The sequence below is a fragment of the Peromyscus eremicus genome, chromosome X, assembly GCF_949786415.1.
Source record: "Peromyscus eremicus chromosome X, PerEre_H2_v1, whole genome shotgun sequence".
Taxonomy (NCBI): Eukaryota; Metazoa; Chordata; class Mammalia; order Rodentia; family Cricetidae; genus Peromyscus; species Peromyscus eremicus.
In genome coordinates this window covers 2,807,726-2,828,758 of record NC_081439.1, presented here as the reverse complement: position 1 = coordinate 2,828,758, position 21,033 = coordinate 2,807,726, and the positions used below count along the sequence as shown (strand labels likewise).

At 38.9% G+C, this 21,033-nt stretch overlaps 1 non-coding gene across 1 annotated transcript; it reads left to right on the top strand.

Moving 5' to 3' along the window:
• The first annotated feature begins 5,806 nt into the window (after positions 1–5,806).
• On the top strand, positions 5,807–5,912 carry LOC131900258 (U6 spliceosomal RNA). Its single transcript, XR_009376176.1, has one exon. It is a non-coding gene; the product is annotated as a U6 spliceosomal RNA (small nuclear RNA).
• Positions 5,913–21,033: the final 15,121 nt, after the last annotated feature.

Sequence of the window (21,033 nt, the reverse complement as noted above, 5' to 3'; positions counted from 1 at the left end):
TTTTCTGTGTAACAGCTCTGGCTGTCCTGGAACTCACTCTGTAGTCCAGGCTCAGAGATCTGCCTGCCTCTGCCTCCTGAGTGCTGGAATTAAAGGCAAGTGCCACCATACCTGGGCACTGTGCTGTTTTTGAAGTGTGTCTTTTCAAAAAATTCATCATTTGTTTATTGATTGATTGATTTTGAAACTCGATCATACTCTGTAGCCCACGCTAACCTTAATTTCATGGCAACCCACTTGCCTTAGTCTCTCGAGTGCTAAGATTACAGGCTTGAGCCATTATGCCTATATTGAGCCTACACTGACCACCTTGGAAGATATTGGGTTATTGGGACCTTGACCTTGAAGGGATTACTGGGATCCAGGCTCCCTCCTGTCTCTTTCTTTTCCTCCTGGCCACCATGGGTTGAACATATTTGCTGTACCATGTGTTTCTCATGATGTTTGTTTCACTATTAGGCTCAAAAGCAACAGAACAAATGAATATCTATGGTTCAAATCCTCTGAAGCCATGAGCCAAAATTAACCATTCTTCTTATTAAGCTGTTTCTCTCAGATATTTTGTCACAACAAAGGGATAGTAACACACTTTCCAAATAAATTATCTATACTGTGGAGGCCAAAATTACTCAGGGTCCCAGAATCTGAGCTTGTTTTACCCAGCATGGCTGCATAATGAGATGATTTGACCATAGGTGTGGTTACTAGGTGTTTGGAAGGGTCTACACTTGGCTATGCTGTGTGCTTTGATTTAACAAGGGGGACGTCTTTTGCCCTGCCCCTTGGCATTGTTCTAAAAAGCCCTTTTGAATATGCAGAAAAGGCCATTGAATATTGACCCAGGTCCTCCTAAAGCTATCCTATGTTTCTGTCTTTACTCTCATCTTCTAGGTCTCTCTTTCTATCTAATATTTCCTTATCCCTCTCTCCCCCTCATAGGAACCCTTGAAAAGGTGGGAGCTGGCCTCCCACACTATACTCAAACCCTTGTTTCAAGGTTGTCTTTGAGTGGAAGTCGGGGGTAAGATGCAATCTAAAAACATCAGGTGAACACCTATTTTATGACCTGAATCCATAAGATTTCTTTTTGCTATTAGAGCTTAGTCCTCTCCCTGCCTCATGTAAAATATTTCTCTTGAGTCCCTAGTCCACATATAATAAAGCCCACACAATTTATAGTCTATGAGATACTTTATCTTCTGCCCAAGATAGCTCTCATCTTAAAATATTTTTTCTATACTGTATCTGTGGTAGTTTGAAACAAAATGGCCACCAAAAGGGAGTGGCACTATTAGGAGGTATGGCCTTGTTGAAGTAGGCATGGTCTTGTTGGAGGAAGTGTGTTACTGTGGAGTCAGGCTTTTGGTCGCTTGTACTCAAGCTACTTCCAGTCCACTTCCTGTTGTCTTCTGATCAAGACATAGCCAGTACCATGTCTGCCTGCACACCGCCATGCTCCCTGCCATGATGATAATGGACTGAACCTCTGGAATTGTAAGCCACCACCTCAATTAAATGTTTTCATTTATTAGAGTTACCATGGTCATGGTATCTCTTCACAGAAGCAGAAACCCTAACTATGACAATATCTTTTAGGTCTCCTTTCTCTTTGTTTTTAAAATTGATTTTATGTGTATGTTTGTGTTCCTGGTTGTATGTATGTGTTCAGCAGAGTGTGGTAAGATAGTTCTAGAATCCTAGTACTCGGAAGGACTATGACTACAAGGCTAGCCTAGCCAACCCAGCAAGCAAGACCTTGTCTTAAAAAGCCAAAGAGGACAAAACAACAATCTGTTTTCCAGTAGCAAGCAAAGTGTTTAACACATGAAAGATGATAAGTAATAAAGACTGACGAGTCTGATGAGCTCTCCAACAATATTTTTGAATGGAAAATGTAAACAGTGACTATAGTATAAACTCAGATAAATCTTAAAAACTCACATGGATTTTTAAATTTTACTCAGTAGTCTGTATTTTAGTATGAAAATGCTAGAAACTGAAACTAGAGAAACAAAACATACAATTTCTCTTCTACTTCTCTACTAATATCATTCACTAATGAACAAGATGTTGCTTACTTGAGGTTTTTGTTGTTGTTGTTGTTGTTAATTGTGCTGAATTGAAGAAAGCAAAAATTACTTAGAAGTACAGAAATCTCACTGCTGAGCAACTTTGCCTTCCTTTGTCTCCCTATAAATCCCTTCCTTGACCTCCACTTCTTTTCCCTTCCATTCTCTTCCTTTCCCTTCTCTCTTTATCCTTCTCTCTCCTCCGCTTTCATTTCCTTCCAACTTACTTTTACTTGACCTCTCCTTAGTGCTTAGTTTAGGACCTTAGAACATTTTCCCAAATGATTTCTTTTGATCTTCTGTTCTATCCTGCTCATATTATGGATGCTATAAACATGCATATATTGGTTTACTATTTCTTCAGTTATCTTTTTAAGAAACTGAAAACAAAGAACTGCTCGTTTATTTTGTTTTTGGTGTTCTTTGTGCAAATACAAATTACTTTGTGTAAACAATTTGTTGTATAGGTTCAAGATGGATCCATGGGTAGAGGTATTTGCACATAGTCCTGGAAGCCTGACTTTGATCCTCAGATCTCATAAGGTGGTGGAAAACGATGGCTTCTTAAGAGAGTTGTCCCCTGGCCTCCATATGCATGCTACTGTCACCACTGTTAATCTCTCCCTCCCTCTCTTCTTCTTTCTCCACCCTCCCCCACAAACACATTAATTAAAAATACTATAAATATGTAGGTCTACTGTCTTCTGGTTTTAATATTTTCTAATTTGGCTTTAATTATTTTCTTTATTTCTATATACACAATGCTCCCCCCACCCTATGGCTTCCTTTAAGAGTCTATTGTTTGATTTCTATGGTTTGAATGTGAGAATGTGACAAGCTTATGATTTGTTTCTTTTGTTTTTTCTTATTTTGCTTGAGGTTCTCTGGGTTTCATGAATATGAGTTTTTGTATCAGTCATTAAGTTGAGAAATGCTTGGCCATAATTTCTTTTCTCTCTTATGTCCTTTGGAATCGATTCCAATTCCACACACAATAAAATATATGACATCACATTTTTTATGTATTATTTTCTCACATTTTTTCCTCTTTGTGTTGCAATCCGAGTAATTTTTATTGATCTATCTTCAAGTTCACTAATTCTCTCCATGGCTATGTCAATTGTTCTGATGAACCCAGAAAAATCATCCTCATTTAAAATCACAATGTCTACTTTTACAAAAAGAATTTATATTGTTTATTTTTATTTATTTGTGTGTGTGTGTGTGTGTGTGTGTGTGTGTGTGTGTGCCTACTTGCCTATATGTACATCACATGCTTGCAGGTGTCCATGGAAGCCAGAAGACAATATCAGATTCCCCTAGAACTGGAGTCACAAGTAGTTGTGAGTCACTTCATGTGGGTGTCGGGACGTGAACTCAGGTCCTCTACAAAAAGAGTCCTTAATTGCTGAGCCATTTCTCTAGCCCCTGCAGAAATATTCTTTATCTCTGTGCTTTTCACTTATGGTATTTCAATATTATTATTTTTTACAGTTGTCTGTGCTATATTGCCCACTCAGCTGTATGTGCTAGCTACTGCTTCTGGCGTCTTTGACATATTAATCATAGTTATTTTGAATACCCAGTGAGATAGTTCCAACATTTCATATCTTATCTTAGTCTGCTAATGATGATTACTTAACCTCCCAGTAGTGTGTTGTTTTTTCCTCACTTTTTGTATGCCTTGCAATATTTCTCCACGGCTGCACTTGTGGTGCAGAACAGTACAAAGTTAAGTAAATATATTTTCTATGTGGAAATGGGTGTGCTTTCCTTTTGCTAGGTCGTTACCTAGTTCATGGTCTTCTGTTAATCTCTGTAAGAGCTGCTGGGCTTATTTCATGCATTTGTTGTTGCTATGGTTATCCTCAGTACACAAAGACTTAAAACTCCCATTCAGATACCTTGCTTTTAGGGCAGGTGAGGGGCATGGTTAATAGAGCAATGTCTATTTGATTCTAGGTTTAATACTTTGTACTGTTCCTCAGAAAAGGTTTCTCAGATTTTTTTTTCAGTTTTCTCTCTTGGCAGTATTATATCATTGTTATGGGAAGTTCCTTAATTTTGTACTTGGGTATATGGTGGCTTCTTATTTAGATTTAAGGTTTTTTTATTTTTACTTTTTATTAATTCCTATAGAATTTCATAAAATGCATTTTAATCACAATCACATCTCCCTTGACTATTCCCAAATCCACATTATTTTCCTAAAAATCCAACTTTGTATATTTTTTTTCTTAACCCATCAAATACAATTTGTGCTGCCCATATACCCCTTGGTGTGTGGCCTTCCACTCGAGCCTAGTCAACCCACCATGGGCCACAACCTTAAATGAAATTCACTATCCTTTGCTCAGCAGCTATCAACTGTCAATAGGTCTTAGCTATGGGTGAAACTTCATACCCACCTTCCTTCTCCATGTTGGGTGTTTGTCTGTCTTGAGTTTACACAGGTCTTGCACATGCTAGCTCAACTGCTATGAATTAATATGGGCAGCTTCCCTGCTGTGTCCATAAAACACTCTTTCCTTGTAGTCATCCACTGCCTACAACTCTTGCACAGTCTTTCCTCTCCTCTTCTAAAATGATCCTTGAGCCTTGGGAGGAGGTGTTGTCATATGGATGTCCCATTTAAAGCTAAGCATTTTCCAGTTTCATCCTCTCTGTACCTTGACCAGTTGTGAGTCTCTGTGTTAAGCACCAACTGCTGTAAAATGAAGCTTCCTTGATGAGGAATGAGAGATGCACTAATCTTTGAGTATAATGATAATTCATTAAAAGTCAGTTTAATACTTTACAGAGTAATAATAGTAGGGTCTCCCCTGAGGCCAGTTACCTACCTATTCACAAGTTCTTGGCTCCAGTATTGGTGCCAGGTATGGATTTCAACTTGTGGACTGGAGCTTAAATCCAATCAGAAAGTGGTTAGTTATTCTGATATTGGTGTCACTATTGCACCAGTGTCCTTTGCTCTATTATATTCTATTATGAGATTTATTCATGAGAATTGATGTAGCTATACTTCATTCATTTGAGGATTAGGCAAAATGTTTCTGTGTTTCCTCGGTTCCCAATTTCTCCATGCTTGAAATGTACTGGAAAAACTGACACTGATGCTTCTTTGTGCATATGTTTTAGATTTTCTCTAGCGCACTTTCCTGTAAATGGACTTGCTGGATTGATGTGTTCCCCATTTTTCACTTTATCAGATACTTCTAGATTGAACTGAGTGGTTATATTAGTTCAAATTCATTACCAGAGTATGTACCATACATACCAGAGGCTTGTACCATAGCCTCAAAAATTCAGTGTTCTTATATCTAAAATTTTTAGAATATATTTAATCCCAAGAAAGCGATCCTTTTACGATTATGCCCTGGGATTTTAATTAAGTACTCATGGTTTCATGATGAGCACTTTATAGACTGAACCATCTCCTCAGTCCTAAGAGCTATTTAAAAAAAATCAGCTGAATTGGTCTATTCATCATAGCTATAATCAATAATAAATAATGACAATCAATGTGATTTTATTAAAAAAACCTTTTATCTGGTTGGATATACAACTCAGTTTTTTCTTTACATTTTCTCTTGGATATTCTTGGCTTTTGACTCTTTTATATAAATTTTAGAATCAGCTCTTCCAATTCTATGTTAAGACTGCTGGGATTAGGAGTAGAATTAACTTCAATGTATAACATTTTGAGAGAGACTAACTTATTTTAAAATACTGTGCCTGTGCTTACTTCAGAGGTACATATACTAAAATTGGAAAAATACTGAGAAGATTAACATGCCTCTGGGCAAAAATAACATGAAGATTAGTGAAGTGGTCCATAGTTTTTAGCCAGTTGAAACAGCCTAAATGTTCTCAACAGATGAACAGATAATGTATGTGTGGTACACACACACCACAGAATACTATTCAGCTGTAAAGAAAAAAGGAATCATGAAATTTGCAAGTAAGTGTAGCTCTCACCCCTCTTCAAAGAATCTTCTCTTTTTAGCAAATGGAGACCATTACAGAAACCCACCAAAGGTCATGATGCCAAGATCAAAACTACAGGGAGCCCAGCCTCAATGGATACATCTACAACACAACTCCTGCACCTAAGGCTGAGGGAACATTGAGGAAGAGGGGTTAAAAAACTGTACAAGTCAGAACAGGAAGTGTGTGATGAGATGATGTCTCCTAGAAATGACAGGGAAGCTATACCCATGATATTTTTCCAATATGGCTGCCTGAACAAGACCTGCACAATGACAATACCAACAGACATGTTAAGGTAGAAGTGGGAAATCTCACAGGTGTACTGCCCCTAGACAAAGAACTATATGCATCTAGTGATTATTGAGAGAGGAGGAATTAGCCTGTCTCAAGGATGAGTCCCCTAATTGGTTATCTGATACAAACTGGTCAGCTGTGAGATCATATACACACAAACAACACTCATAGGTTGTATTTATATATTTATGTGTTTATATATTGTTTTAGTCACTATTCTATTGTTGTGAAGAAACATCATGACCAAGGTAACTCTTATAAAAGAAAGCATTTAATTGGGGTTTATTTGCAGTTTCAGAGGCTTAGTCCATTATCATCATGGCAGAGAGCATGGTGGCGGGCAGGCATTGTGTTGGAGAAATAGCAGAAAACTATGTACTGATCTGCAAGCAGAGAGAGAGAGTCCAACAAGGCCATACCTCATAGTCTTTCTCAAATAGTGCCACTCCCTGGGTGACTAAGAATTCAAATATATGATTCTACGGGGGCCATTCTTATTCAATCGATCATATGTGTGTAACAATAATAAATAAAAAGAGGTCATTAATTTGAGAGGGAGTGAGGGGATATTTGAGGGGGTAAAGAGAAGAAACGAAGGGGAAGTGATGCAATTAGATTTTAATTAAAAATTTAAAAATTATAAATTAAATATTTCTGTTAATAGACAAGCAGTGGTGGCACAAGTCTTCAATACTAGCACTCAGGAGGCAGAGGCAGGCAGATCTCTGAGTTTCAGGTCAGCCTGGTCTACATAGTGAGTTCCAGGACAACCAGTGCTACATAGAGAAACCCTGACTTGGAAAAAAAAATTCACTTACTACTTAATTTCTTATGTAGAAATCAGTTCAGCAATCCAAAATATAAATAAAACATCTAAGCTTACAATTAATGAAGTTTCTTCATCTGTGCCCTTTTTTGGATCTTCCATAATGTTTAGCAACTGTATCAGTGAATTTTCTGTTGCTCTGATAAAGCACCATGGAACAACTTATGGAAGAAAGAATTCATTTTGGCTTATGGTTCTAGGACATTGAGAGTCTGTCATGGAAGCAGGCATCAGGCATGGTGTAGGAGCAGGAAGCTAAGAGTTCACATCCTAAACCACAAGTACGAAACAGACAGTGAACTAAGTTGGATGAGACAATAAGCTCTCAAAACCCACCTCCCCTATTGCCTTACTACCTTACTTTCTTCAGCAAGGCTAAATGTCCTAATACCTCACTACCACCACCACTAACTAGTGACCAGGTATTCAAATACTGGAGCTTATAGGGGACATCTGCCATTAAGCCACCAATTCCATTCCCTAAGCTTCATAGCCATATCATAAAGCAAAATGACTTTAGTCAAACCTCAGAAGTCCCCTAGTCTTTCATAGTCTCCTTTCGAATGTGTTCTTGTTGGCAATGGCCTTGTGGGTAAGAGAATCAGAATTCCCCATGACCACCAAGAGGGTGACCACTCTAAGACAGCAAGCTTCATTAGCCAGAAACAGAGGATGACTGGCCCAGAGATAGACAGGGAAAAGGCTGACAGTAGGAAATAGGTGGAGCCTGGGAATACTCAGTCTTCAATGTCTGTGAGACTATGCACTGACGGCACAAGCAAAGAGGGTGGTGGTGTGTTGATATCTTCTATACATGCCAGCACTGGTCAGCCTGACCTTCTGCAAGATTCCACCATGTTTTCTTGAGGAAAGGTCAATGGGCTTTGCAACCTCAATAGTATAGTAGCCTGCAGTAGGATGGGTGTAGGGGTAGTGTTGCAGAAGCTTGGACTGTGAGGAAGGAGGAGGGATCAGGGCCGTAGGGCAGACCCCAGGTGGAGCTAGGCCCCTATCCCATACTCCACTCCTACATATCCCAGAACCTTCAGCTGTGAGAAACTGTAGGAGCAGGAAGTCTTGAAGGAAATTCTGACAGACTCTTGAGTAAGTAGAGTCTTGACAAAGATGATAGAAAAGCATCCAAGGGGGCAGCTGGTGCACAGGTTGTAAGATATAAAACTTGTAACAGTCCAAGAACAAAAAGACCACATAGCTGAAGTTCAGTGAGTCTGCATGAGTGGCAAGGGTGGGCACAGAGGTGGGCTGTGCTCACCTATGTGGGCTTTATTTTTTGAAATTCATCTGAAATGAATGTATGGGGTTTCCAGTCTCTGGTAACTGGATGGATCACACAAGTTACAAGCTGATATTGGAGAGAAAACAAGTCCAATTATCCAAAGCAAGGAGAGTGGACTTGAATCTGTCTTGGCAAAGATAGAAAGCTAAAAATAGAGGTGGGTTGAGGAAGTAGGAAAGAGTGACAAAGACCTGAATTCTTGGTTAAAAAGTGGGGAGAGCAAGGAGTTGAAGCTGTAACCTCCTCAGCTATGGATTAAGCATGGGGTGGCAGTCCTAGTTCTGTAAGGATGCCTGAGATAGCATGTAACATTTCAGTGATAGAACATGTGAGATGTTTTCAGAGATAAGTCCCGAGAATCAGGATCCCCAACTTGCATGAGAAACAGTTATATGAAGGGGCTCATGTCCTGTCATAGGGGAGAGGAACCAATCCTGTCAGTTGCCTATAGGTAGCATGAGGTCTCAGTAGCACAGTGAATTCTGGGAGTGAGTGAAGGCATGAATGGCAATAGCTGAGAAAGCAAAGCCAGCAACCTGCTGTTAATCACCTGCTGGAGTGAGGTTGTCCCCAAAAATGAAGCCCATAAGCAGATGATTAACAGTATTTAAGGTTAATAAGTAACCTTGAACACTTGGCAGAACTAGAAATCTCTAAAGAGCAGAACATGAACCAGAAGTGTGCCTTGTGGACCTCAACTAGAAGGACAGTCTTGAGCTGGTTCTACTTCCTGTGTGCAGCTCTCCTTGGCAGATGTGTCACGGCTCTGCTATCTCCAACATCTTGGGGTCTTCACTGAAACCCAAGCTTCACATTCACAGCTTCATGAAGTGGCCTCTTGGGGCCACCTGCCCACTTAGGGCCTGCATTCTGGGATTCTCCTGCCACTGGATGCCTGGTCTGAGCAGCTCGCTGAAATGATGGAAGTAAGATCCATGACACCTTCACTACTGTCCTTTAAGCTCCTATTGCTAAGTTCTACTACCGGGTTGGGTTGCCCTCCCTGCCAATCATATTAGCAGCAGCTTTTGTATTCAGTTACTTTTCTAGAAGCAGGAAACTCCTTAGGCCTTTTCATAGTTTGGAAGCTTAGTTGGGTAGGATCTTGCACTGAGGGCACCCTTCCCTTTATTCCAGGTCCACACAAATGGATTCTCTTTGAAGGCACTGAACTCCTTATCTTTTTCAGCACAAGTCTTGGCTGCAACATTAAGTTTCCTGGTGCTTTTAATCTCTTCAAACTGTACATTTTGTGTTTCTGTCTCTCCCACTTGCTCCTTTTCACTGTAAACCTGTGTAAGTTATTAATAATAAGCATACCAGCAATTCAATAATTTGCTACCTTGAAATTGCTTCTGCTAAAGAAATCAGTGCATTTTAAATCTAGACTTGGGGAACTTCTTAGGATAAGGACAGAAGCCAGCTATATTCCTTGCCAAAACAACAGAAGATTAGCCTCTAACCAAGTTACTAATATTGTTTACCTCAGAAACTGCTTGAGCTGTACCTTCACAGTCCACATACCTCTCTGCACTACTGTCTTCCAAGTTACTTCTAGGATGTCCCCTTAAGCTCTGCTTACAGTATTAATCTGCTTTTCCAAAATCTTCCACATTCTTCCAAGAAATAATGTGGCCAGTTTCTTCACAGCAATGCCCTCTCTGGTACCAACTTCTGTATTAGTTACTTTTCTATTGCTGTGCTAAAATGTCATGACCAAGGCAACTTAAGGAAGTACTTTGGCTTCTAGTTCCAAAGGGAAAAGGTCCATGATGGTGGAATGGAACTGTGGAAATAAGTGACAGGCATGGTGATAGGAACAAGAAGCTAAGAGCTCACATCTTCAACCACAAGCAAGAAGCAGAGAGAGCAAATGTAAGTGGAAAGAATCTTTTTTTATATATATTTTAAACATTTTTTTAAAAGATCTATTTATTATGTAAACAATGTTCTGTCTGCATGTATGCCTGCAGGCCAGAAGAGGGCACCAGATCTCATTACAAATGGTTCTGAGCCACCATGTGGTTTCTGGGAATTGAACTCAGGACCTCTGGAAGAACAGTCGGTGCTCTTAACCTCTGAGCCATCTCTCCAGCCCCCCCCTTTTTTTTAAGATTTATTAATTATGTATGCAGGCACTGCATTTGTCCCTGCAGGCCAGAAGAGGGCACCAGATCTCATTACAGGTGGTTGTGAGGCACCATGTGGTTGCTGGGAACTGAACTCATGACCTTTGAAAGAGCAGTCAGTGCTCTTAACCACTGAGCCATCTCTCCAGCCCCGGAATGAAGCTTTTAATCTTAAAACCTGTGCCCACTGATCTACTTCTTGCAGGTAGGCCACACCTTGTAAACCTCTCCAAACTGTACCACCAACTAGGGACCAAGTATTCAAATACTGAATTTTATGGGGGATAGTTCTCATTTAAACCACTATAACAATAGTAACTTTTCTGAACTTTCTTGTGAAGAGTATCTTGATTTTCTATGCAAGATACCATATTGTCTGAAAATAAGGAGAAACTGATTTTCTCTTGTCAATTATTATATAATTTTAAAATATTTATTAAAATTTTATTCATACATACATATATACATGTGTGTATACATACATGTATGTATGTGCATGTGCATGTAGATGTCCACGAAGGCCATAATAGGGCATGGGAACCCCTGGAGCTAGAGTTAGATGGAGTTGTGAGCCACTATGTGGGTGCTGGGAATTGAACTCAAGTCCTCTGAAAGAGCAGTAAGAAGTCTTAACTGAGTCATTTCTCCAGCCTTTAATTCTTATAATTCTTAGTTATTTTTTTAATTAGGTAGGACATCTAGAATGACACTGAATAAAAGGCACTTTTCCTATACCTACTTGATTGTGAATTCTTCTACAATTTTATGTCTAGGTTCTATTATACATATTACTATAACATGTGACATTCTATAGCATATATATGTGCATTAACCAAAAGGAAATACATTCCATTTTGATACTAATTTGCTATTTTTTTATGTTCATGCATGTGTACACACATGTGTAAAAGCACATTTATGTATGCATGTGCACATTTGTGCACATGCACAAGGAGGTTAAAGATCAACAGCAGATGTTTTACTTTGTTATTCTTCACTTTGCTTTTTTTTTTTTGAGACAGTGTTTCTTACTGAACCTGGACAACTCACTGATTCTGTTAGCCTGGCTAGCCAGCAAGCTCCAGGTACCCTCTTTTCTCTGCCTCTCCAGTGTTGGGTTTACTGGTACATGCTGCTAAGCTTGACATTATTTTTTCCTAAAGTATGTCGTTATGTCTTCTAACCAAATAAATACGTTAAAAGAACTATCATTATTTTTAAAGTATGTATTTGAAAATATATCCTAAGTTATGTCTCTAACTTTTAAACAGATGTCAAAGATCCTTTCAATTTTATTTATGTAATTTTTGCTTAGCCAATTTTTTATTGAAGTATCATGACATAAGTGTCTTTTAAAAAAATTTTATTTTTCTCTCATACATTACATCCCAACCACAGTTTCCCCTCTCTTCACTCCTCCCAGTCCCTCCTCCCACCTCCCTTCCATTTCCCTTCAAAAAAAGGAGCAGACTTTCCAGGGATGTCCATTGAACATGGCCTAACAAGTTACAATAAGACCAGACACAAACACTTGTATCAAAGCTAGATAAGGCAATCCAGTGGGAAGAAAGGGGTCCCAAGCATAGGCAAAAGAGTCAGAAACACCACCTTATTCACACTGTTTGGAGTCCTACAAGAATGCCAAGCTACACAACCAAAAGGTATATGCAGAGGACTGAGCTCAGACCCATACAGTGTCCATGTTTGTTGCTTCAGTTTCTGTGAGCCCAGGTTAGGTGATTCTGTGGGTCATGTTCTTGTGTCCTCAGTTCATCTGGCTTCTACAATCCTTACTCCCCTTCTTCTGCGGGGTTCCCCTGGCTCCACCTAGTGTTTGGCTGTGGATCTCTAAATTTGCTCTCATCAGTTACTGAATGACTCTCCTATGGTGATAGTTTGGCTAGGCACCAATATATGAATATGACAGAATATCATTAGGGATTATTTCACTTACTTTTTTTTTTCCAATTGTGTTTGGTTCTATCTTAGCTCTCTTAGCTGTTCTGCCTCTGGTTCTTCACCATCCAGGTAGTATCAGGCTTGGCCTCCCTCTCCAAGCATGGGTCTCAAGTTGGACTAGTCATTAGTTAGCCACTTGTACAAGTTCTGTACCACCATTAATCTAGCACATCTTGCAGGCAGGACAGATTGTAGATTAAAGGTTTTGTAGCTTGGTTGATGTCCCAGTCCCACTGCTAAGAGTCTTGCCTGGTTATAGAAGATGGCCAGTTTGGGCTCCATATTCCCCATTACTAGGGGAATTTGCTAGGGACACTTTCATAGATTCTAGGGAGTTTCCACTATACTAGGTTTCTACGTCACCCCCAAATGCCCCATAATTCCAGTCATCTCTCCCAGTACTCGCTCCCTCCATCCCTCCCACTCACAACCTGATCCCTCTTATTCCCATCCCCACCTGCCCCCAGTCCACCAGCAAAATCTATCATATTTCCCCTTCCTAGGGAGATTCATGCATCCCCCTGCTTGAGCCCTCCTTGTTACTGAGCCTGTCTGGGTCTTTGGATTGAAGCATGGTTGTCATTTATTTAACAGCTAATGTCCACTTATAAGTGAGTACATACTGTGTTTGTCTTTCTGGGTGTAGGTTACCTCACTCAGGATGATTCATTTGCCTGCAAATTTCATGATGTCATTGTTTTTAACAGCTGAGTAATACTCCACTGTATAAATGTACCACATTATTTTTTATATCCATTCTTTGGTTGAGGGACATCTAGATTGTTTCCAGTTTCTGACTATTATGAATAAAGCTCCAATGAACATGGTTGAACAAGTGTCCTTGAGGTAGGATGGAGCTTCCTTTAGGTATATTCCCAAGAGTGGTACAGCTGGGTCTTGAGGTAGATTTCCAATTTTCTGAAGAACCACCATTGATTTCCATAGTGGCTGTACAAGTTTACACTCCCACCAGCAATGGAGGAGTGTTCTCCTTGTTCCACATCTTCTACAACATGAGCTGACACTTGTGTTATTTATCTTAGCTATTCTGACAGGTGTAAGATGGAATCTCAGAGTCATTTTGATTTGCATTTCCCTGATGGCTAAGAATGTTGAACATTTCTTAGTGTTTATCAACCATTGGAGATTGCTCTGTTGAGAATTCTTTGTTTAGATCTGTACCCCTTTTAAAAATTAGATTATTTGGTTTGTTGATATCTGGTTTCTTGAGTTCTTTAGATATTAGCCCTCTGTTGGCTGTGGAGTTGGTGAAAAGTTTTCCCATCCCATAGGCTGCCATTTTGTCCTATTGACAGTGTCCTTTGCCTTAAAGAAGCTTTTCAGTTTTATGAGGTCCCATTTATTAATTGTTGATCTTAGTGCCTGTGCTATCAGTTTTCTGTTGAGGAAGTTGTCTATTGTGCCAATGTGTTCTAGGCTATTCCCCACTTTCCTTTCTATCAGGTTCAGTGTATCTGGTTTTGTGTTGAGGTCTTTGATCCACGTGGACTTGAGTTTTATGCAGGGTGGGAGATATGGATCAATTTGAATTCTTCTACATGCCATTATCCAGTTATGCCAGCACTATTTGCTCAAGATGCTTTCTTTTTTCCATCGTGTATTCATAGATTTATATATAAGTATTCAATTCCATTGATCAGCCTGTTTTTATGTCAATACCATACAGTTGTTATCACTATAGCTCTGTAGCACAGCTTGAAAGCAGGGATGGTAATACCTTAGGATGTTCTTTTTCAGAACTGTTTTAGCTATCCTGGCTTTCTTGTTTTTTTTCCATGAAGTTGAGTATTGTCCTTTCAAGGTCTGTAAAGAATTGTCTTGGAATATTGTTCTTTCAAGGTCTGTGAAGAATTTTGTTGGAATTTTGATGGGGATTGAATTGAATCTGTAGATCACTTTTGATAGGATGGCCATTTTTACTATGTTAATCCTACTGAATGATGAGCATAAGAGATCTTTCCATATTCTCATATCTTCTTCAAAGACTTGAATTTTTTTGTAGTACAGGTCTTTCACTTGCTTGGTTACAGTTACCCCAAGGTCATTAACCTGAGAAACAAGCTGGTATAGCCATTCTAATATCTAACCAAATAGACTTCAAACCAAAGTTAACCAAAAGAGACAGGAAAGGACACTTCATACTCATCAAAGGAAAAGTCCACCAAGATGATTTTTCAATTCTTAACATCTATGCCCCAAACACAAGGACGTCCACATTTGTAATGTAAACATTACTAAAGCTTAAATCACACATAAACCCTTACACATTAATAGTGGGAGACTTCAATACCCTACTCTCATGGCCTCTGGTCCAGTTGGGGGTCCTTTGCAGGAGTTGGGGGCTGGGATTTAGTGATGGGGAGGGGCAGGGTGATTGGGGGTAGGATGGGTAGTCATTGAGTGGTGGCAGTGCTGGGGCAGGTGGTAGGCTTCCTGCTGTTCTGTTGGCTAGCATATCCTCTGGTCCAGTAGGGTGCCTCTGCTGGAGTTGTGGGCCAGGATATGGTGAGGAGGACAAGAGGGCTGGTTGGGCATGGGCTGTGCAAGCACTGGGAAAGTAGGGATGGCCCCTGGGCAATTAGCCTGCCTGGGGTTGGGCAGGAGGTTTTCTCCACAGTTGTGGGCCTGAATATGGTGATAAGGAAGGGAGGGGAAGTTTGGGGTAGGCTGGGAAGGCACTGAGGGAATGTTGGCAGTCTGCAGGAAGAAGAGTGGCTTGCCTAGGCTTCTAGGCACCAGAATGGCTTCTACTAAAGCATGGGGCTTCTGCTGGAATTGTGGGCCAGGACATTGTCTATGCTTGACATTTTTATGTAGATTTTGGCGATCTAACTTAGGTCTTCATGAGTGTGTGGCAAGCACTTTGCCAACTGAGCCATCTCCACAGGCCAGTATTTTAGAATTACAGAGTAATATTATCTTCAGTTTAATAGCTTTTCATCATTTTTAATATTGTATGTTTTTCTTCCCCTATCTGTTCATAATATATTATAATTTAGTATACTTTTAAGTTTAAATATTCTTTTTAAAAGTATTAATTTTTTATTTTCTGTGTATGGGTGCTTTGCTTTTATATGTATTTGTGCATCAAGTATATGCTGAGCCCACAAAGGACAGGATAGGGTGTCAAATCCCCTGGAACTGGAGTTATAGTTGGTTGTGACCTGCCCTGTGGATTCTGGGAATTAAACCCAGGTCCTCTAGAAGAGGAACCTGTTCTCTTGACTGCTGAGCTCTCTAGCTCTGAATGTTAAATATCCTTAATTTCTAGGACTAATCCTGCTCAGTAATGATGAGCTATTACTTTTTATAAATTACTGGATCTTCTCAGTCATCAAGGCTGGCTAAAATGAATAACTATTAAAATTTTTAATCTTTAATCAAAAGATCCTCAAAGAATACAAATTCAGATAATGCCCCTAGTATTTTTATTAATTCTAAACATTTAGGAAATGAGAAAAAGAATATCAAAGTTATGAACTCTCACATAACTTTATTCAAAAATAGTAATGATAATAGACAAAAAAGATTTCTGAGCAGCATGTATTTTGAATAAACAGGTGTTCAAAATCTTAAAAGATTAATAAATCAGGGGCCGAGGTCATGGCTCAGTCTCCATGGATAAGGGCAGCTGCTATGAAACCAAGAGAACCTTAGTTTAAAACTCCAGCACTCACAAAAAATGCCTTGCATGAGTGTGTGTCTATAACCCCTGAGATGGAGACATGTGGATCCCAGGTTAGCTAGCCAAGCCAAAACAGTGAGTTCAGGTTAGGTAAGCCAAAACAGTGAGTTCAGGTTTGGTGAGAGACCCAATACCAAAATAAGATAGAGAAGCTGGAGAGATGACACAGTGGTTAAGAACACTGGCTGCTCTTCCAGAGGTCCTGAGTTCAATTCCCAGCACTTATACATAGTGGCTCACAACCATAGGTAGTGGGCTCCAGAAAGCCAGTGGATTGTTTAATATTTTGATGTCTAGTTTCTTGAATTCTTCATATATTTGGAGATCAGCCCTCTGTCAGATGTGGGGTTGGTGAAGATCTTTTCCCATTCTGTAGGCTGCTGTTTTGTCTTATTTACCATGACCTTTGCCTTACAGAAGAGTCTCAGTATCAGGAGGTCCCATTTATTAATTGTTGCTCTCAATGTTTGTGCTACTGGTGTTACATTTAGGAAGTGGTCTCCTGTGTCAATGCATTCAAGACTACTTCATACTTTCTCTTCTATCAAGTGCAGTGTAACTGCTTTTATCTTTGGTCCACTTGGACTTGAATTTTATGCATGGCAACAGATATGGGTCTATTTGCAGTCTTTTGCATGTTGACATTCAGTTATGCCAGTACCATTTGTTGAAGAGGCTTTCTTTTTTCCATTGTACAATTTTGACTTCTTTGCAAAAATCTGGTGTTCATGGGTGTGTGGATTAATGTCAGGGGTTTCAATTCAATTCCTTTGGCCCACATATCTATTTTTATGCCAACACCAAGCTGTTTTTATACTATAGCTGTGTAGAAGAGCTTGAGGTCAGGGATGGTGATGTCTCCAGAGACTGCTTTCTTGTACAGGATTCTTTTAGCTATCCTGGTTTTTTTTTTTTTTTGTTTTTCCATATGAAGTTGAGTATTGTTCTTTCCAGGTCTGTGAAGATTTGTGTTGAGATTTTGATGGGGATTGCATTGAATTTGTAGATTGATTTTGGTAAGATTGCCATTTTTACTATGCTAATCCTACCTATCCATGAGTATGGGAGATCTTTCTATTTTCTGACATCTTCTTCAGTTTCTTTCTTCAGAGATTTAAAGCTTTTGTCATACAGGTCTTTCACTTGCTGAGTTAGAGTTACCCCAAGGTATTTTATATTATTTCTGACTATTGTAAAGGGTGATGTTTCTCTCATTTCTTTTTCATCCCATTTATCATTTGATTTTTTTGAGTTAATCTTGTATCCTGCCACATTACTGAAGGTGTTTATCAGCTGTAGGAGTTCCCTTGTCACTTATGTAGACTACCATAGCATCTGCAAATAGTGAAAGTTTGACTTCTTCCTTTCCAATTTGTATCCCATTGATCTCCTTTTGTTGTCTTACTGCTCTAGCTAGGACTTCAAGTACTATAATGAATAGCTATGGGAAGAGTGGACAGCCTTGTCTTGTTTCTGATTTTAGTGGAATTGCTTTGAGTTTCTCTTCATTTAATTTGATGTTGGTTGTCTGCTTGCTGTAAATTGCCTTTATTATGTAGGTATGTTCCTTGTATTCCTGATCTTTCCAAGAACTTTATCATAAAGAGGTGTTGGATTTTGTCTAAGGCTTTTTCAGCATCTAATGAGATGATCATGTGGAGTTTTTTTTCTTTCAGTTTGTTTATATGATGTATTACATTGACAGATTTTCATATGTTGACCCATCCTTGCATCTCTGGGATGAAGCCTACTTGGTCATGGTGAATAATTTTTTTGATGTGTTCTTGGATTTGGTTTGCCAGTATATTATTGAGTATTTTTGCATCAATGTTCATGAGGGAGATTGGTCTGTAATTCTCTTTCTTTTTCGCATCTTTGTGTTTTGGGTATCTGGGTAACTATAGCCTCATAAAAAGAGTTTGGTAATGCTCCTTCTGTTTTTATTGTGTGGAACAATTTAAAGAGTATTGGTATTAGCTCTTCTTTGAAATCCTGGTAGAATTCTACACTGAAACCACCTGGTCCTGGGCTTTTTATTGTAGCGGGGGGGGGGGACTTTTAATGACTGTTTCTATTTCCTTGGGGTTTATAGGTCTATTTAAATTGTTCATCTGGTTTTCATTTATTTTTGATATGTGGTACCTATCCAGAAAATTGCTCATTTCTTTTAGAGTTTTCCAATTTTGTGGAGTACAGGTTTTTGAAGTATGACCTGACAATTCTCTGGATTTCCTCATTGTCTGTTGTTATGTCTCCCTTTTCATTTCTGATTTTGTTAATTTGGATGTTCTCTTTCTGCCTTTTGGTTAGTTTGGATAAGGGCTTGTTTATCTTGTTGATTTTCTCAAAGAATCAACTCTTTGTTTCATTGATTCTTGTTGTACATTCATTTCTTTGAATTTTAGGAAGTCTTTAATTTCTTTCTTTATTTCTTCCTTGACCCATTGGTGAATCAGTTGAGCATTATTCAGTTTCCATGAGATTGTAGGCTTTCTGCAATTTTTGTTGTTGTTGAAATCTAATTTTAAGCCATGGTGGTCTGACAGAATTTAGGAGGTTATTCCAATTTTTTTTGTATCTGTTGAGATTTGCTTTGTGACCAGTATGTGGTTGATTTTAGAGAAGGTTCCATGGAGTGCTGAGAAAAGAGGTATATTCTTTTGTGTTAGGTTGGAATGTTCTGTAGATATGTATTAAGTCCATTTGAGTCATAACATCTGTTAGATCCCTTATTTCTCTGTTAAGTTTCTGTCTGACAGACCTGTCCATTGGTGAGAGTGGGGTATTGAAGTCTCCCACTACTAGTGTGTGGATTTAATGTGTAATTTAAGCTTTAGTAATGTTTCTTTTACATATGTAGGTGCCCTTGTATTTGTGACATAAATGTTTAAAATTGAGATATCATCTTGGTGGATTTTCCCTGTGATAAATATGTAATGTCCTTCCCAATCTCTTTCAATTGATTTTAGTTTGAAGTCTATTTTGTTAGATATTAAGATAGCTACTCCAGCTTGCTTCTTAAGTACATTTGATTGGAAAGTATTTTCCCAGCCTTTTACACTGAGGTAGTGTCCATCTTTGAGTTTGAGGTGTGTTTCTTGTATGCAGCAGAAGGATGGATCCTGTTTTCGTATCCATTCTTTTAGCCTATGTCTTTTTATAGGTGAATTAAGTCCATTGATATTAAGGAATATTAATGACCAGTGATTGTTGATTTCTGTTATCTTTTGGTGGTAGTATGTGTATATTTCCCTTCTTTGGGATTTGCTGCTCTGGGGTTATCTATTGCTTGTGTTTTTGTGGCTGCATTTAACTTCCTTAGGTTGGAGTTTTCCTTCCAGTGCTTTCTGTAGGGCTGGATTTGTGGATAGGTATTATTTAAATCTGGTTTTGTCTTGGAATGTCTTGTTCACTCCATCTATGGTGATTCAAAGTTTTTCTGGGTATAGTAATCTCTGCTGACATCTGTGGCCTCTTAGTGTCTGCATTACATCTATCTAGGACCTTCTGGCTTTCAGAGTCTCCATTCAGAAGTTGGGTGTTATTCTGATGGGTCTACTTTTATAAGTCACTTGGCCTTTTTCCTTTGCTGCTCTCAATATTCTTTCTTTATTCTGTAGGTTTAGTTGTTTAATTATTATGTGGCGAGGGGACTTTTTTTGGGGGTCAAGTCTATGTGGTGTTCTATAAGCCTCTTATGTCTTCATAGCTATTTCCTTCTTTAAGTTGGGAAAGTTTTCTTCTATGATTTTTTAAAATATATTTTCTGTGCCTTTTAGTTGGTATTCTTCTCCTTCTTTTATCCTTATTATTTTTAGGTTTGGCCTTTTCATGCTGTCCCACATTTCATGGATGTTTTGTATTAAGACTTTTTTGGCTTTAGTGTTTTCTTTGACTGATGAATCTATTTCATCTATTGTATCCTCCATGCCAGAGATTCTCTCTTCCATCTCTTGTATTCTGTTGGTTATGCTTGCATCTGTAGTTCCTGTTTGTTTACTCAGATTTTCTATTTCCAGCATTCCCTTGGTTGTATCTTCTTTCTTTTTTCTTTTTTTTTTTTTTTTTTTTTTTTTGGTTTTTTCGAGACAGGGTTTCTCTGTGTAGCTTTGCGCCTTTCCTGGAACTCGCTTTGGAGACCAGGCTGGCCTCGAACTCACGGAGATCCACCTGCCTCTGCCTCCCAAGTGCTGGGATTAAAGGCGTGCGCCACCACCGCCCGGCTGTATCTTCTTTCTTATTTCTATTTCAATTTCCAGGTTTTAAACTGTTTCCTTCACCTGTTTCATTGCTTTTTCTTGGTTTCCTTGGCTTTCTTTACAGGATTTATTGATTTCTTCCAATTTTTTGTTTGTATTTTCCTCAATTTCTTTTTTTTAGATTTTTTAAATAAATATTTTTATTTTATAATTAATTTAATTTTACATATCAGCCACGGATTCCTCTGTCCTCCCTCCTCCCACCTCCCACCTTCCCCCTAATCCACCCCTCATTCCCACTTCCTCCAAGGCAAGGTCTCCCCTGGGGAGTCAGCCCAGCCTGGTAGATTCATTTCCTCTTTAAAGCCTCCATAATCTTCATAAATATATATTTAAGATAATTTTCTTCTGTTTCTTCTATGTTGTGATGTTCAGGTCTTACTGTTATAGAATTGCTAATTTCTGATGGTGCCATATTGCTCTTTATGTTGTTTTATGTACTTTTGCCCTGTCATCTACCCATCTCTTCCTCCAGTAGATGCAAGAAATGTACGTGTCTGAGGG